The sequence below is a fragment of the Pogoniulus pusillus genome, chromosome 15, assembly GCF_015220805.1.
Source record: "Pogoniulus pusillus isolate bPogPus1 chromosome 15, bPogPus1.pri, whole genome shotgun sequence".
In the NCBI taxonomy this organism is placed as follows: domain Eukaryota; kingdom Metazoa; phylum Chordata; class Aves; order Piciformes; family Lybiidae; genus Pogoniulus; species Pogoniulus pusillus.
Window position 1 is genome coordinate 14,552,395 of NC_087278.1, and position 19,556 is coordinate 14,571,950.

The window sequence follows — 19,556 nt, forward strand, 5'->3', positions numbered from 1 at the left end:
AGAAGTGCTCAAGACATTTCCGAGTTTGGCAGCTCTGTGACTCATCTCAGACTTCTGTGGCATGGATCTCCATTGTTGGATATTGCCTGCAACGTCAGAAGGCTGCTCCTGCAGAAGAAATCAGTAAGGGACCACTGCCGAATGCCTACCTCACCTCTGTGAGTAAGCTTTTCCCTTAATCTTCTGCTCAGCCTGATTGATAGTGGGGTAAAGCTGTGTTTATCGCTTAGCCTTTTCCATCTCCTGACTTCTTAAACATCCAAATTATTCTATAATACCCTTTTGTAAGATATTCCTGAGCAAACTGAGACAGCTAATAAACTAAACTGATTTTGTATATAGTTTTGTGGGTGGGGTTCCAGGAAAATAAAGTAATTTTAGTTTTTATATTTCCTGACTCGGCCATGTTAATTCCCTGCCTCCATGACAAAGATCACAGCCCTCATGGAGGTAAAAATTTTGGCATTGCCTACTGAGTGCCAAGCTCTAATGTGGGGGACCACTGGGTCCCTCCTACCCCTCTGCTCTACCTGCAAGGGGCCTCCCATCCATGTAACACCAGAGGTGATCACTCCACATCAGTGCTGACTCTGTCAAAGTTGACTCTGTTTCCACCAGGTTTTCCAAAACTCCATATCCAGATCTTTAGATGCTGCACATCCCACACTGCTGCTCCCAGGTGACTGAAGTCAGTCCTTCCTTGGTCATTAAAACTGTGTGCAGAGATATTCGCAAACCCTCCCAGATCATCATTAACCCTGATGGTCTATTACACTTTTTCCCTTCTATAAAAGTCAATTTAAAACAAGTTTGATTTTATTATCAATGATTTAGGAACTGTTCTTACGGCTGCAGAGGGAAAAAGAAAATCACCAAACTAACTCCAAAAAGCTTATGTTGCTTTGTAATTTCATAAAACTATCTAGTAAAAGTTTTTTAGCTTAATTTGAAACCAACGTGCTTGGGGGGAAAAGGACAAAATATTCTTAAATTATGGTTTTCATTAAGCTTTTAGGTTGCCCTTGGTCATTAAGATACTTCAGAAGAATGTAACAAGGTAGAACTGGTTTCAGTGGCTATAGCAATTACCTTCCACTCTGCTGTATAGATCAGAGTACACAAACTGGCATTTCCAAGTCCATTCTTTTGTTGTCAGGTCAGGATCTTCAGCAACTGACTAACAGCTACTGTTCACCATTACTCATTGGAAAAGTGGCACAGCCAGCACCAGCTTACAAGTAAACACTGACTTCTTTTTTCTGTTCTGGTGCGAGCAGCCTGGAAACATCTGTTCTTGCCTTCACAAACATTCTCTTAAGTCATGGTTTTGTCAATAGAAACCAAAGCAAGTCATTGCAATGAGGTAAATATAACCATTCATAAATGCTAAAATAAACACATATGGGCTCCTGCAGCCTGACCCAGACTGATGTAAGTCACACATCACTCAACTTGTTGGTGCAAGCAAGGTCAAAACTAAGTCCACTCCATCAGTTTGTATATTTGGGGTCAAAACAATCAAATCAAGGAAAAAAATATATTTACTGTTAATTAATTAATTAGGCACCTTGGTATTATAAACTAATTCAGCTTGTGCTGGAGAATCTGTGCTCAATATGCAGTTTCTACTGAGCTGAGAAGCAGTTGTCAAACACAGTGTTTGAATCTACTTTCCAGCTGACGTAAACTGCACTTTTTAATGTTGGATAAAGTTATAAGACTACTAAAAATCTCTCTGGTTATGTACATTTTTCCTAGAGGAAAGGCTGAGGACCAGAAGGTCCCTTTTATGGATTGTAAAAAGAAATTGGAGAAAAGCAGCCCCACATAATTTTTGCTACAGATGCATTCCCATGCCTTCAATCATTGGTGCATATAGGAATGACAGGCACTGAATAGCCATAAGAAATTGGGCTAGATCTTTGCTACACAGGAACATCATATTCCATGAGTTGATCATACAGCGTCATGGAGATTTTGGAGACTACCAAGAGTAATACCCAGCTTTCCACTGTGTGTCCTCCAGGCTGCTGACTCCTGTCATAATCCAAATGCCTCGAGTACGCGGTTATGGACCTCAGAAAACAATTTACCAAAGCTGAGCAGAGTTGTCTAAGCTGCTGTGACAACAACAGAGGAAGAGTCCCACACCTCGCTAGGGCCTCACCACCTCCCTTCTCATGGACATCAGAACAAAATGCACTTCAAAAGAGAGGCCACTACAGCTGTGATCAGGGATTAGTGCCTTCCTTTCAGTTGGTAAGTGAAAGAAGCCATGGTGGTAACTTCTTTTTATACCACCACTGAAAGAACCAATCTCATACAAGAGAAAAAAAGCTGCAACACTTTTCAAAGGAAAAGGAAAAGGAAAAATTAAAAAAAAATTACAAACCACAAAAACTATCACAGTAGGAGTACAGCCTAGGAAAATGTTCAGGCAGGGGTAGTCCTAAACCCTCCTTCCTTTTCAGGCAATACGTAGGAATGAACTGAGACTGGTCTTAGAATTGTAGAATCTTGGAAATGTTTTGGCTGGAAAAGACCTTTAAGATCATTGAGTCCAACCATTATCTTACCCTATCATTCATTTCCCTTGTGAAAAATGCTTCAGTCCTAGTTCCTCTCAAAGGTCTGTTTATATAATACTATCATTAGATGAAGAGACATAAGTAATATTTTGCAGCAGTATCTGAAACCTTGGCATCTCTGATCCAGGTCACTGCCCATTAAGGCTGCAGAGATACACTACCTTCTCTATCTCAAATATCAAGGACCATGTGGAATGTAGAGTAATTTCTACACATAATGCTGCCAGTGCATATTCCCCAAGAATCACAGAGAGGTTGTGAGGGTAAGGCACTTCGCAGAGCAATATGAGCACCTTGGACGCCTGAAAGCCTCTCCTGTTGCAGTCTGGACAGCCACCCCCATGTCTCTGAGGACTACCTTCTCTTGTGACTCAAAGGAGCATGTTTCTGCTTCTACATTTTCTTCAGAGCTTGAACAAAAAGACAGTTTCAAAAGGTACCCACAAGGTCCATCTCACCTTGAAAAGCCATATACATAGGTTTCCTAGGTTGGACATGAAGTTCTTCTGACTGTGCTTAGAAAAATAACTGCAGCTTCCTGAGAAGCCTACGTGCTGAAATCACCACTTGCAAGGACTTCAAGGCACTTCCAAGCACTAAGCATGGCTGAGCAAGAGCTTTTAATTTGTATTTTCAAATTAAATTCCTCAACTGAAGGTTAAATATTTAGGACTTTCTGATTACAAGTAGGGATCCTGGTGAAGCAAACAGAGGCTTACCAATTATTTCATTTAAAAGTCTTACTTGTAAGCAAAACTTTTCTTCAGAGTTGAGTATATATATATATAAAGTACCACTCTCTCATGATTTGGTTTGACTTTTTTCACTCACACATTATAATATAGAAATAAAATTATAAACACACCAGTTTAGCCTAAAATCTCCAACAGTGAGACACACTAAAGAAATAAGTAGTAAACTCTGTCCAAAGCAAAAATATCTTCAACAGGTTTCTATCAGCCTTCCAATTTCCCACATGGCTCCTAAAAATTGTTGCCTAATACCCCACTTCCTGCATGACAACAACCTGGTACACGCAGCATACCTCAAACAGCAACTTATCTAATCTGAAACAGAACATTTGGAATCAATACTTCAGAGCAATGATCTCCAGTACGTGTGAAACACCTCAAGGAAAAGGTATTCCACCTTTTTTCCTCCCAATGCCAAAATGAGAATTTGAAAACAACATCAAACAAAGCCAATTAAAGTTTGCTTGTGAAGACTCCTCATGGTTTTCAAAAATACAAATGGGTTCAAGATGCTGCTTAAATCAAAACTACTGGAAGAAAAGGGTTATTAAAAATTAAAACCATGGGTGCAACCTCCAGCTCAGGAAGTCATCCAGAGACAGTCAGATGTTAGGGGGTTATACCATAGGAAATACTATGCTGCACTTGCCCTGTTCTTCTGCGCTCTCTCTGAGCATCTGCTGTTAGTCAGAGACAGAGAGCTCCCTAGCCAAATGCGTCTCTCTTTATGTTAGCTTTCCTTTGAAAAGTTGTTTTGCAAGTAAACTCCAGGTCAGCAACTGTCAACAAATCACATTTGCAATAGCTGCTTAGCTGAAGAACTCAAATTCCCTGCCTATTACTTGATAATTGTTTCTAATTACATTAAATGCATATTCAGACATTGGGGAAGAAAAAGCCCAACTTTGTGCATCTATCTGCCAAAACATTAATGCATTTTCCTGACAGTAGTGGCTGATTTCATTCCTCGTTTATTTGTCCCTCAAGAAGAGCTAGGTTATAAAACTTGGTAAGTAGTTTCACAGCACATTTTCAAGATTTTATCTTCTAAGATTTCATATTTGTGGTTATTTGTCTGGCTTCAATCAAGTAAAAAATATAATCCTAATTTATTAAAGCATGTCAAAACATGCTTACACAAAATGGCATTTGTTCATTTTACTTTCACAAATTAATTTGAGCATATCAAGAATTAAATGTTTGTCATAAGAAAATTTCAATAATAATAAAGCCTTATTGCATACAGATAATATTAAAGGACTTAACATGAGTTCCCTGGAGCTTGCAAAACAACCTCACTTCTCAAACAACCTGTAACCAGACTGCTCCTCACATTGCTCTTACTTGATTTCTTCAAGGAGAGCAGCTAAAATGCTCCTCTGAGTATCAACAAGTGCCTCATTCAGAACAAATTAACTATTCTCAGACATAGAAAGCTTGTCAAAGGAAGCGGTGCAGATTATGAAGCATAAAGCTTCGTATCTTGTCATCTTAGAAGTTCTAGAATAAAATAACATGTTAAAAGAACCTCAAATCCCACAGAGTGGAGCCTGTGCTGCAGAGCTCACTGACCCCTTTCTGCAAAACAGGCCTCCTTCAGGTGACACAACATTTGGAGGGCCTGTTTCACACTCCATTGCTTTGGTATCATTGTACTGTAATTGTGTCTTGAAATTAGAGGGATGGGTCAGATGCTGAATTCTCCCCACCTGCGTTGCCCAGAAGGCCAGTGCTAACATTCCAGAAGTAGACAAGCTGGTAGATCACCAACTGCACTCTAGGACAGAGTAGTATTTGGGGGTTAGATCCTCTGTTATGGAGTTTGCCAGGAAAGCACATGTGCCAGCTTTGAGAACGAAACACCTGATGCCTTTCACTGGTTAGTAACCCCCACAACAGCCAGGCATGCTGAGAAAAGCAATCAAGTGGAGGTAGCCACAGTCCTGCCTGCTGGGACTTCTCACTTGATGGAGACCACGCATCAAATTGCCAGGCTTCAGCCATACTCAGCATGTATATCAGACTTCATTGCATGCACCTAGCATTTTTGCAAGTTACCAGTCTCCAGCTCAGCTTTACAGGTGAGTGGGAGAGGGGGAAAGGAAGGGACTGTATTTTTCAACCATCAGTGCTGGCCAGTGCAGCACATGCTCCCACATCACAAGAACTCATTTTACATCTGCACAGCTGCTTCTCCCACATCCAAGATCTGTGCTGAAAAAAAAAAGGGATCTTGACATTTGTGATGCTTTGGGTCTTACCCACCTCCCCCTACACACACTTTAGAAAATAACCCAGACTAGACTCAGCCCCTCTGGAAATTGAATGAAGCTTATTATTTACAGCTTAGCACAACATACAAGCAGATATTTACAGTATATACAGTTATATACAGAAATATACAAGGTAAAAGGTAATACAGAAACACAACTCCCCTCCCAGAAACCTGAGTCCCCAGAAGGGGCTCCTAACTGCCCTTCCACCTTCTCCCACCCCTCTACCTTACCCTAGACATTGCCTTGTGCCCAAGGAAGAATGGAGGGTTGGCCAGGGGGGTTAGGAAGCAAGTGGATTAATCAGAGAGATGCAGGCCAGAGCCCAGACAGAGAGCAACCCCCTTATCTGTATTTGGATTCTTGCTCTTATATCTCCCAGCAAGCCTATGAATGAAGTAGACATCACCATTGTTTCCCTTTCACAGACTGTAATCTAGTTCTTCTCACCAAAACATTCTAGCTAGCTTCAAACTAGCACAAAATTGAAAACAATAACCCTTTGCAACATGTTTAGTACCTTGCTAAAACTTTTACCTAGAGTACTTCTTCACACTGGGACCAGCTTCATTTCCCACAATTAAAACTGTGTACTACCATTATAATATTAAAGCTACCAAGATCAAAAGTGAGAGCTGCTCCACTTGACCAATGAGTAGGGAAAATCCAAGGCTGTGCCACTCAGCAGCAAGGGCATCCAGAGAACATCTGACATGGTGAAACACCAATTAGGGAGAGGGTGTCCCCTCTAAAACCTTAAATTGAACATCAGAAAAATAAAACCAGAGCTGACCAAAGAAACATACATAAAAAAAAGGTGCTGGTGGAGAGAAACTGGAAATACTGCAAAATCAATTTGTTTTTCCAGGCTTTCTGGAATAAAATGTGGAGAAAGGTTGGGGGAAAAAAGATCATTTTATATATGGTTTTGGAACAAAGTCACTCTACTTTGCAAATTCAAACAACTTTGATTTTATATTAGAAACTGTAACTTAACTATAATATTGTAATCAACTTCCCCCCTTTAATTTTGGCTTTTAACTCTTCAAAATCAGCCACAAGATGAAACTTCTATCTTCCACATATTTCCTAGTGAAAACTCAGAATACAATAAGGGTCATGTAAGGTATATGCTGTCTTCAATTCTTGATGTTGGTGATACAGGGTGACATCTATTCCTACTGCAGACAATTACAATTATATTAGAAGGAAACTGAGAGAAAAATAAAGTATTAAAATGTCTGAAAATCTTAGCCTGAGTGCAATCTTTGTATCCTAAAGCACAAGTTAAATTCTGTAGTTACCACATACCACTTTTTCCCCTGAGATGTCTATTTGATTTTGCAAATGTAACATTTATAAAGAAAAGAATCTCCTCGAAGTCTTTAGAATTATACACTGAAAAAATCTTTTCTATGAAACAAATCAGTTACAAATTCAGGATTCCCAACCTTTAAACAGAAAGCTCACATGACAACTTGGAGAAAATGTTAGTGGTTTATAGAGTCCTGTCAACAGAGACCAGTACTGGCAAGTGAGTTTCCTTGTTCTTTAATAATTTCTGTTCAGTTTATGCTTACTGAGATTCTTCAGGGTCTTATAAACTTAAGCAGTTTGGTCAGATTTTCAAAGCAGTTTTTATATCCAGACCTTACACTAGAGGGAACAAAGCCAAAGAAAAAGCCTCTGGGCTTATTTTAGCCTGCAATGGACAAATAATCCTAACTCTTCCCTGCTCTGAAATAGTGAGACTGTTTTCATTGAAAAATTTTAAATGGAAAATATTAATTGAAGCAGTTAAAGTTTGATAATCCACTGAAAGGCAAACACTGTAATGGAAGACATTGGGCAACCTTAATTATAGGTATCACCACTGCCTCTGCTACAATGAAGCTTCTTTGGAACTGCTGAAATACCAGTATAGGTCTGACTACATTAAAATGTGACTGAAGGTCAATGACTGGTTAAACTGGAATGTTTCTAAGCCATTGTTAAATTATTCAGAATTATTTTAGGAAAGCTGCATAAAAAGTGCAAGAGTGCAGTTTTAGCTTCATCTAAATGCGCATACTGAAGGTGGAAAAGGAAATGGGGAAACTGTCCTTTGCAATTGCCTTGCAAAGGTAAAAAATAATACCTTGTGTATCTCCAACCTACAATTAATCTAGCAGAGGAGAACAGTGCAAGATAGTTCTCGTTTTCACAACTTGTTTCTCCAAACTCTTTTCTGCGAGAGCAAGCATGAAAGGAAAAGAAAAAGATTGGCACATTATTTCAGGAAAGAATGTAGTTATTTTGGTTTCTACTGCTTAACATCAGCAAAAGGAGATTCTTCTTTCCTTGTGCTCAGCACTGGTCAGGCCACACCTTCAGTACTGTGTCCAGTTCTGGGCTCCTCAAGTCAAGAGAGAAGTTGAGGTACAGGAGCATGTCCAGAGAAGGGCGATGAAGCTGGTGAGGCACTGGAACACAAACCTTATGAGGAGAGGCTGAAGGAGTTGGGGTTGTTTAGACTGGAGAAGAGAAGGCTCAGGGGTCACCTCATTGCTGTCTACAACTACCTGAAGGGAGGTTGTAGCCAGGTGGGAGTTGGTCTCTTCTCCCAGGCAACCAGCAACAGAACAAGGGGACACAGTCTCAAGTTGTGCCAGGGGAGGTATAGGCTTGATGTTAGGAGGAAGTTCTGCCCAGAGAGAGTGATTGGCATTGGAATGGGCTGCCCAGGGAGGTGGTGGAGTCACCATCCCTGGAGGTGTTCAGAAAAAGACTGGATGAGGCACTTGGTGCCATGGTCTAGTTGACTGGCTAGGGCTGGGTGCTAGGTTGGACTGGATGATCTTGGAGGTCTCTTCCAACCTGGTTGATTCTATGATTCTAAGTCTGAATGATTAACAAAGACCAACAACCCATTTCTTTTGCTGCAGCACAGCTGTTTCCTGACCCCCATATACATCTGTTCCTTCATAAGTGTCTATGAGGCTAAAGGGAGCTTCCTCCAGCTATCACTGAGCCTTTAGAAACAGGTGAAGCAACATGAAAATGAGCAGTGGCCAGGTGTGCTCAAAAGTAGTGAGCACTTGTTATACAGGAGAGCTCAGAGGTAGCCATGTGGTGTGAAGACTTACACTGTAAATCCCTTTTCCTCTTCCTCTTTCTTTTAAGTGTGGTGGATCTAACACTGACGAGAAGCGTCTCTTGCCGTGATCAGGAGTGCTGTGCGTACTGCTGTCAGCAGTGCTTTCCCAGCACCTGGGAAAAAGACACTGCAGTGTGTTCCCTTCCTAAGGCTATCAGTAGCCAACTATTTGCTATCCACTATTTACAACAAATGGTGCCAAGATACGTGGTTGCTACATAAACAAAGAAGAATTCTCACTAGAGACTAAAATAAGACCCACTGGCTCGTTTTTCACTTACGACCCATAAGATCTATAGCTACAGCACGCTGCCAGTGGTAAGGGGCACATCATCTTTAAACGTTCTTTCCCGTGGAGGTTTTGCCTTTGCAGAATGAACATCACACAGTGCACAAGCACAAATCAAAAAATTAGAATGGCAAGATTTTTTTTTTTTCCTTTAAGAAACCTACAGGAGCTAATTGCTAAGTCATTTTGCAAATATCAGAAGAGACCTTTCCGGGCTTTGGTCAGAGAACCACTACTAAAACATCTTCATTGACTTAAGAAACTGCTACCCCATCAGCTGTTTACCACCCCCCATCTTTTGGAGCTTACTACCATTAAAACGACCTGGTAGGGACCTTGCGAGCACTCATCTGCTTCAGTGCCAAGTCAGCCTGCACAGTTTGTAAAAGGTCCATGCTGATACATACACTAAGATGGATTAGTTCCTGAGCTGAACCAGATGAGGACTGCTCAACATGATCCTTTTCATAGGCCTTGCTGTGGGAATGGTAATTCCAGCTAAGACATCTTAACAAAGGGTTGTTAGTATTGTTCTAAGAATATTACAATTATAGAGATATGTACATATATTTAAAAAAAAAATAGCTAAGGAAAAAACCTCTGGCACTGGAATTCACCACAGCAGTGGTTGCTGCAGATGTGCCAGAAGGAAGCTTACCTCACTGTCTGTCTTGCTACTGTGCTGGCCAATTTGAAAGAGGACACTCAAGCTACACAAACTATCATACATTGCTATGTCACATCTCCAATGCTCACTGTTCAACTTCTAGGCTTCTGAGTAGGTACACACAAATCACTTCTCTGTGCTGTAAAACATCACTTTCATAGAATGGGTTCCTCTGTCACCACATGCTTCAAAAGGACTTTTTGTTCATGAGTTATCACCAAATGTGTATGTAGACAGGAAAACAAAGGAAAGTACTGAATCTGAACTTTGATTGCTCAAGGATATACAAAAAGGCCAACTTGAGTGTTGTGATTTGAGCCTATACCAATTCTGGAACAAGTGACAAACTAATTACTCATCTCCTAACAACAACAGACTGGGAATGGCAGGAATCAAAGGACGTGACACTGTACAGTATGTCAAGAATAGGGGAAAGGGAGAAAACTGCAAGCAAAACAACCAATTTGCTACTGACAACAGTTTCAGAAGTCTCAAATGAGAGACTGCTGAAAAAACATGCTATTAGACAGAGTAAGCTCCAGAAAAAAATATCCTTTCAGCACATACCAAAAGATGTAGGATAATCTGAACTCCCCTACAAAAATCCAAACCAAATCAACATAAATCAAAAACCAGAACCTGTAAAGACCAGCATGAACCTCATCTACACTCCACATGTATCACACCCCCTCATAACAGTCAGCTAAGGACAGGATTAGATAAGGAAGCAATACTTTATTTAAACAGGAAAAAATATTTAGCAGCTTTAAGATTTCACATATTTTAACCAGCAATAAAATCTGTTCTTTAAATAAGGAAAGGAGCCCTGGGAATAGACAGTCTTTTCCTGTCTGTAGGTTGTTGTCTTCAGTATAGGGAAGGGAAGGGAAGCTGCTAAACAAGTAAATAAATAGCCAATCTTAAGTGTGCTGAAAGAGTGACTCAGAAGACTACTTTGGGCCTGAATAGAAAGATATGCTTTCATCCTGTTTTGACTATACTTATACATTTCCCCAACATAATTTGATGTAGTTAATAGTGCAGGAGCCTTCAAGCAGCGTATGTTCCCCTCATTAGTGGGTTTAAAGCCTTAATGAGATCTCCCGTGCTGCAGAAAAGCCCAGTGTAGGCTTTAAAAGTGATTGGCAAGTTTCAACAGGATAAAAACAGAAGGTGGCAAAACCTAATAAGCTTCTGATCTTGATTTCTTTACTTGTTTAGGAGGGGAATTTTTGAAGAATTATAGAAGAAAGGTGAAGATAAGCAAGCCAAAATAGGTAACTTCTTTAGCTGATCTTACAGTAACTCAAAGAAACATTTAAACAAACAAAGAGTGAGTAAAAAGAGGGGATATCTTTCACATACCTGCAACACACTAAGACTTCATGCTACACAAACAGAATGTCACAATATATCATTAACTAAGTGCATGCAAAGGATTTAGGATTTTGTTGTTTGTTTGAGTTTCGTTATTGACTAATTTTGACCATTTTCCAGGAACAGAAATTTCAGAGGCTGGTTTAGTTTCAAAACCAGTGTAATTACATACAGCTGTATTCAGTACTTTTTAACTGCCTTGAACAATCAAGTGAGAGTTGCACACATTATCAGGCACTATCATTAGTGTCTACCTAGGAGCAGGTATTGAACCAATGATGGTTGCAGTATAATAGCATAAAGAAAGAGCATTTTAAAAATGAACAAAACAATGCAGCAACCCTAGTAATTCCTTGACACCAGATTGTCCTTGTGTTTATGTTCCCTCATGGCTTTGCAAACCATTTTTATATGTACAGGCATGGAGAGTGGAGAATTAAAAATGTAAATTTCATCAACATGCAGTTTTGCAGTCTTCACAGGGGAACAGGTAACAGGATACCATGGTGATGGCAGCACTGCAGCCCATTAATAAACCAGAGAAAGACTCATCAAACAATCAGATCCATACTGTAGAATAACTGACTTCCTAATAAATCCTGCAAAAGATAAGATGACTGTGCATCTCAATATCAGCTGTGGTCTCAAACTAACGATTCCATCATATCACGTTTTTAAGCCTCCTAACCTGCTCATGGTCAATTGCACAGCTTTTGCACTGTCAAGGTTTATGGCCTGTAGCACTTGAAAAGAGACAACCCGTGTCTGGAAAAGAGAGAAAATGGAAGGTTTTTATTCTTGCAGCCCATCTGTTGCCACCATCACTGTTAGCCCTTCATACAGAAGGGACAGGACTTTTTAATTCGTTATCTTGCCTGGAAATGTTACAAATATATTAGTGTTTGCTTACTCAGAGATTCATCATTCTTAAGCAAACAAACTCACATGACCTACCTGGAGAACAATATGTTAGCCAGTTGAAATAGCAGCCTCACAGGAAGTGTGGCCTTCTCCAAGTCTGACCACCACTGCTGGGTACCCTCCCCACCAGCCACAACACTGCAAACCTTCCTCAAGTGACTGTAGAGGTTTGCCTCTATAAAGAGAATCTTTCCAAGTCTGTCAAACAGACAAACTAACTGAACTTACAGTCAGTGTTTGTAGATTGCTTGCTTGTAAGTTGTACTGTGTCACTCCAAACTGTTGTTGATACTCTCCTAAACCTTTAGAAATTGATCTTGATGAAATACTTCAATGTGTGAGAAGAGACCATGTGAGGTACAGAAAAGTAAAGGTTCTTATTTAAGGGAACATTCTCAATGTGAACAGACTATTAATTAAAATACATGCTCACAGTCCCCTGAAATAAATGAGACAAAAATATGCATTGAAGCAGGTAAATGCTAACATCTTTTTAGCAACAATAGTCAGTAGAGGCACATGCTAGGTATTCAAAGTAGGAACAAATGACCTTTCTCATCTTGCAGGACAGAGATTTCACTTTGTTTCCTGATCTGAATAAGAATTACAAATAAAAATTACAGACTTCAGAGAAACCAATCCTCAAAATACATTCAATTAAATCTGTTAATATTAGCTTTACTACTTTGGGGCTCCTTTCAAATACTTTTAAATGCTTACTTTTTAAAAACAGAAAATTACTTGAACCTGGGTAGGGGAAGAGCTTTTCAACAACCTTTTCCTCTACGTTTCTTATCTTTAAGAACAAACAAACAAAAAACTGCTCCCACCACAACTCTTTGCATTAACGGACAACCCAAATCGCAACCTTTGCCATCAGTTCTGAAGCACTACCATTCAGTAATGATAATGTTCAGCTGGAAATTCCCAACATAATCCTTTGCATTTGTTAAGATGACAAGGCATTTCCTAAATGATTTGCCCTTGTGAACACAGGAATTCTGTAGCAAAGCCAAAACCAGTGCTCAGAGCTCCTAAATCCCAACCTAGAGACCTAATCACAAAACCAGACTTCATTTCACCGGGATCCAGAGGACCAGGTCGTTCGCAGAACACCATCTACTAATATGTCAAGTCTTTCGTCAAGGCTAACTGAAGCCAAAGTCTGATTAATTTTACAGTCAATAGCAGTGATCATTTGACATTAGTTTTGTGCTATTAGCTGCAGCATATAGGGAATAAGGGCAATTTGTTGTACATGCTTAAAAAGACATACACAGTCTGAAAGAAATGACCCTCTCAGTATTTACTATTTTAAAGTGCCTGTTGCAAGCATATGCACTGCTACTTTAAAATATTTAAAGAAATCTGGATTTAATTGCTCAGGAAAAAAGATAAGCAGCAAGCTTTGAAAGAAATAATGATAATTTAAAAAAAAAACCCAAACAACAAACCAACACCAGAAATCCAGAATTAAAAGCTATATTAGCAGGTAGAGAAGGAAAAGTAGTTACATACACACTGACCAAGCTAGAAAGGTATCCTAGTGTGTCCAGATGGCATGGAGGCACACTGGGGAAGGAAAGCAGATACATCATTATGGTTGTTAAGCCTAGGAGTTCCTAGGCTGTGCTCCAGCAGAGCCCAGTGAGAACCATGAGGTCAAAACAAGGATAAGAGCCCTTGATTGGCTCCATGTCAGCGACTGGCACTGGAAAATCTCTCAAGTATCTAGGCTCACATGACTGTACAGCAGCACCCACAAATATGCAGTCAGACAAATTTAATATTAAACAGTTAAGTGCTATGCAGCCAAATGCATTCCCTGCTAGCATAATTCCCTTTCCATAATGAGGCTGTACCAGCCAAGACTTCAGAACAACTATGATCTAGCAGCTGTATTAAATTGCTAGATAAAAAAAGGTAATCTTAACAAATTCACTGCTTGGACACCTTTTCACTTACCCTCATAAGGCACAGAGTGATTTTTGGAAGAACTAAATATTCTCAGCTTGGTGAGACCAAAACTGACTGTACATGTGGCAGAATTGACGCTTACTTGAATTTGTCCTACAAAGTCAGGAAGGGAGGAAACAACTTCACAGATATGCATCACAAAGACCTGGATGTTCAAGGCATGGCCTGCCATCAGGTGTGCTGGCTTGGTTACAGGAGGTAAAATGTCACCACGGCATGTACAGAGAGACAGGCTTTGTGCAGTCGCCATAATAAGATATGGCACAATTGACATCCACAAAGCTCTAGTGAGGACTAGAGACTCATTGTCTCCCCAGATCACAGAATGACCCCAAATCAATATGTGTGCATCTGTATGCATCCACAAATATATGCAAATATCCACACATGCAGATGTAACTAACCCTGTCACATGTTTGATGCATAAGTGTTATGCTGGTCACCTTTTATGTCCTATGTGAACCCAACAAAACCCAAGACGAAACAAGAGGAAGGAACAGGATAATGAAAACTGGAATCTAAAATGACTGAGTCAGCAAACACATTTAAAGGATGTTGCTTCCTGTTGTGGTAGGCCTAAATAGGCCAAAATAGGCTTATACATGTTCTGGCTTGCCCAGACATGTTTTTCTGTTGTCCCTCCTTCTGCTGTGGGGAGAAGCAACTGTGGGAAAGAGGACAAAGAACCTGGAGCCACTGAGTCTAAGGACTCTGGCATGCCCAGACTTGTTTTGCTCCTGTTTACATTCTGTGGTGAAAAAGGTATGCATGCTTGGCTTGTGCCTGCCTCCTGCAAGGGCTACATTTTTCCCAAATGTGGATAAAGCAAGCCCATGGTAAGCTCAGGTAACTGCCATTCTGATTGGCCATTCTGTGTCCACAGGCCCATTAGTCTCAGGCTGTACTGATAAAAGAGATGAGCAGGTACCACAACGTGCTCTGCCACCGTATTTGTGTCTGCTGCTGCCTGCTGCCACTATTGCTCTCTGCCTCTGGCAGTGATTCTGCCATTGACTTCTGCAGCATTATGCTAAGCTATAGGCTATCTCTGTTGAACTGCCTGCTTCAAGTTTACCAGGAACAGGCTCTAAATGTCTCCACATGATAGGCCTGCAAGGCCAGCGTGATATCATGCTAAGACTGCACATTGCAAGGCATCCTGCCTGCAGGTGAAAGTCTCCTGCCAAGGCAGGAAGTCCTGGAGATACACAGATTGTCCAGAGAGAGCAGGATAAGATCACAGAACAACTGCCTCCTTTCCCCAGTACCCTGTGAAACCTGTGACGAATCAGGAGCCTCAGATGCTCACAAGGCATTAACAGGCCCCTCTGCAAGTGTTTGAGTACTGTTTGAAGCTGTAGCTAGCCCCATGAGTTGGGAGATTATTTTTGTGAGTAAATACTCAAAGCCTCTTGTAATTCACTAATTGCCCTCTGCCTTAGTAGCAGAAAGGAGCCTCTCAAGTCCCCTGGTAGGCAAGAGGTATAATCAAAACTAAGAATCTCTTTCCAGTATAATCTTGTATTTGCTAGTTATTTCTTAAAGTGTTCTAGTTTGCCTATTCCCTGTGTGTATAAGTATCCAAACCATGCGTTTTGAACCTAGTAAATAAGTTTTCTGATGATATTTAATGTTTACAGTTTTCATAGTTATTAACAATCTTTGCCTGGATAACAAAGCTAATATCAATGATTAATTCTGCATAATTCGTAACACTTCCCTCTGCCACCACAAAATCCAGTTTGCTATTAAAACTAAATATCACAGTAAGATTAGTAGCACACATTGGAATGTCACAACTGCACAAAGCTGACCCCCTGAACAGATATGTTAAGTGTTGCAGAATTAGCTGCTTGCTTGCCCACAGGAAACGTGGTCAAGGCCCATAGACCACTGTGATCAAAGGCAAAGCCACATGTACTCCAGACGATTCAATGTGAATTATGCCAGAGACATTTATTGATCATTTGGCTATCAATATATCCCTCAGGGCACAAGGCACATGCCTATGCATTAGCATAATTAGTCAAGGACAACCCACTCCATCAGCATAAACCACGCCTCATTTTTCTCATTAACGAGGCCTCTGTTATCTATCCCTTCTGAGATAAGTTAGCCAGCTGCTTGTGGGAACAAAGGTCAGCATCCATCTGTTATTCTTCTTCTTCACTCCATTCTCACATCTCTTCTTCACTTTGCATTCCCACAACGAAAGGGTGGAAAAACAAAGACCTCATAATTGTTGTGGTTTTATGATTTTTTTTCTCATTTCTTTGAATCATTTTCCAAGTATTGACTCCCTTGCTGACACACTCTGTGTCACTAGCGCTCCAAACCATGCTTTGCTCATGCAAAGGTGAGCCTCCAAAGCAGCACATTCATTGTCTGTTTACAAGATGAGTTCATCGCACATTGCAACAACCTTTTGGAAATAAACTAAGAAACTGCCATGAAAGGGTGATGCCATGGCATTGACACAACTGGAAATACTTCTAGGACATCCAATTTGAAGGGAAAAAATATCTAAAGCAAACAACAAAGGGTCCAGGGTCAGGACAGCACGTAGATGCATCTTTTCACAACAGTACACAACTCTTCATTCAGTAACTGTTTTTATATGACATATCCAAATGAACATTTGTGAGTTGATTTTTCAAACCGAAACCCATACTTGTGAGAGGAGAACTAAAGAAACAGCTCAGTCCATAAACTAGATCAGACTACATGTTTGGCTATACAACTAAATCACCACTGTTCGCTGAATGACAGCACATCAGTGGGGCTGCTGCATACAGGCTAGGCCTGTACTCCAACCAAGGCAAGATGCATGAAGTAAGATCTTGCACAAGATACAAGAGCAAACCTTTACTCACAAAAGGCCAAGATACACAGACACAGATACACATACACAGAGTCACTACTCTGAGCTGTCTGAAGCCAGCTGTGCATCCCAGCCTGCTCTGGAGATGTATGCTCACTATGTCTATGGTCATCTGAAGTTACTGAAAGTACACTGATTTATGCTATCTGAGAGCCTGACCCAAAATTCACAGACTACAGGATGGCTGAGGTTGGAAGGGACCTCCAGGGGGAATCTTGTATCAAATTTGGATAGATTTTTAAAATAGAGCAATATACACAGATGCTTTTCTTGCCAGTACTGCATCCCCTAATAAGAGACCAGATAGAACAGCTGATGCAGCTGCCCTGGACCACAATGAACAAGACATAAAATAGGCTCTTTTCTATTTGGTGGTTGCATTTTACTTGTTTAATGCCACAGGTAGGCCTGAGCTTTACAGATTTAACAAAATAAAGGTAAAACTAGCATCTTAGTGTAACAGGCAAATTTTACATGTGAAAAGAATAATCTTGTCCTACACAGATGAATTGGGGGGGGGGGGGGGGGATAAAGAAAGCTAGGAAAAACAAAATGAAAATAAATCTGAGGCAGCTCACTTTTCCTTCAGGAGGGATACAAGGAATTTATACTCCCATGTTATATGCACTTGCTGCATTTCTGTTATTTTTACTACTTCATTAACATTTGTTCTTAATCCATAGTTGCTTTTTCCACTCTAACAGGAAAGGTCCCAATGAGAAATCTGTGATGTTTTCTTACAGCTATGTGAATTAGAGTAGATTTTTATATTAACAAAAAATCCCCCTCCTCCAGCTGGTTGGCATGCAGATATAACAATTTGTTCTGGATCAGCTACAAGTTTCCACTTGTGATAGCCACATGAACGCTGGCAGAGCATTGACTCCAGCAGCCTGGCAAACCTTGACCAGCCAGTACTTTGCCTCAGGGCTCACTGATCACATTTTAACCAGTTTAGCCTACAACTTCTGAGTCGGTTCAATGACATAGCAGGTTATACTTCTCTTCACTTTGCTCCATCACAACATTCTGCTCCTGTATTTTAAAAAGCTCACTTTAACGATTCTTAAGTACTAATTCAAAAAGGAATTTTCAATGCAGAAATTAAAAACAACTTGAAAACAGATTATGTATCATTATCCTGCCTGGGAGAACACAACAAACATCATGAACCCATCCTGTTCACACACAGGAATGCAGTTTTAAATGGTCTTAGTGCTCTTAAAAGAAAACTTCTGTTCAAGGGATGACTTAGCATAGTTGTGAGGAAAAATCTATCACTTCCTGCAGCGCAGCCCTCCATAGAATGCTGGTTGAGGTTTCTATGGTTAACCTAAATTGAAATCAATTCCATGTTTTTGGCAGACTGTCTATAAGCTAATTTTCATCTTTTTTTCTTCAACTATAACTAAAAACATAGAGAAGAGGTTTCATACGCCTCAAGTATGAAGGTACACTGAAGTAGACATTTTTTGCTTTTAAGTGACTACAATGCACACCTTAACCAAGCCAAAATTAAGTGGGAAAGTCAAATGTCATTATTGCCTGTGATTATACAGTAAAAATAAATACACTCCATGCCTACAGGGGAGTAACTCTGCATGTGAGATTCAGCTGCTTGTTCTAAAAGGAAGTGAACCTTAATGCAAGTTGGACCTGCAGTCACCACACACCTTTTTTGCAAGAATGGCTGATTAGTAACTCTGAAACAGCAGAAGATAAAAATGAACCTAAAAGGCTTTTTACAGCAATAACCAAAAGATATTCATAGTTAAGTCATGAAATGTATAATATCACAGGAAAACATAATTGCATAAAGTAAAGAGGACTTTGGTTTCTGATCAAATGCAAAATCTACTTTGACTATATAATAAGAGAGCAGATAGATTTAATGTCAGAAGTGTACAGGTGGTCTGGGTTTCTCTGAGTCTGGAGACAGGGCACAAAATTATTCCAAAAGTCTTCTCAGCAGATTAAAACCACTCAGAAACCATAAAGGTCCTATGATGACCACCCAGTGAGCAGCCAGCATGTGCACAATCCCAGATTAAGGTGACCCTTCAAACAAGCAAAGGCATGGCATCACATTATAGACAGCTTTAGTAAAAGCTCAGAGCTCACAAAATCATCACCTTATCTACTTCTATCAATCATGTCCGCTGCTTGCAACCCTTCATTCACAAGTTCCATTTCCATTGTCTCTTTCAGTTAAAATATGTATATGTTAGATTAAAAGTAGCAAAACAAACATGGAATATAAAGTTTTTCTACACTCAACTTCTAGAATGAATCTTGCACATCCTGCAGCTTAATGATGCATTGTTAACATTTCATTGCTACAATGGCTACAGTGTGGTGAATAATTCCTCTTTCTGGAATCCTGGGTTAGGTAAATCATATTTCACCTCTGGTGGACAAAGTACAAATCTTGATTATGGAAATGCCTTGGTGGGGAGAAGGAGGAAAGTGTTCAAACTCAGCAGTTTCACTCCCTTTCCCATCCTTTTCACTCTTAAAGTAGAATAGAATAAAGTAGAATAAAGTTAAAATAAACTAAACTAAAATAAAACAAAACAAGCAGGCTTTGAGTTGAAATAAGTATATAATATGTCCAGACTGAAAGGTATCAGCCTACCTTTCTGAACAGCACTAATTCCAATGCCAATTCTATAACCACTAGATGATATAACCAGTA

General features: G+C 40.0%; 1 protein-coding gene across 4 annotated transcripts in view; it reads right to left on the reverse strand.

Annotated features, from left to right (window-relative positions):
- Positions 1–19,556, reverse strand: part of TBXAS1 (thromboxane A synthase 1) — a 278,058-nt gene that overhangs the window by 129,611 nt on the left and 128,891 nt on the right. The window lies entirely within an intron of this gene.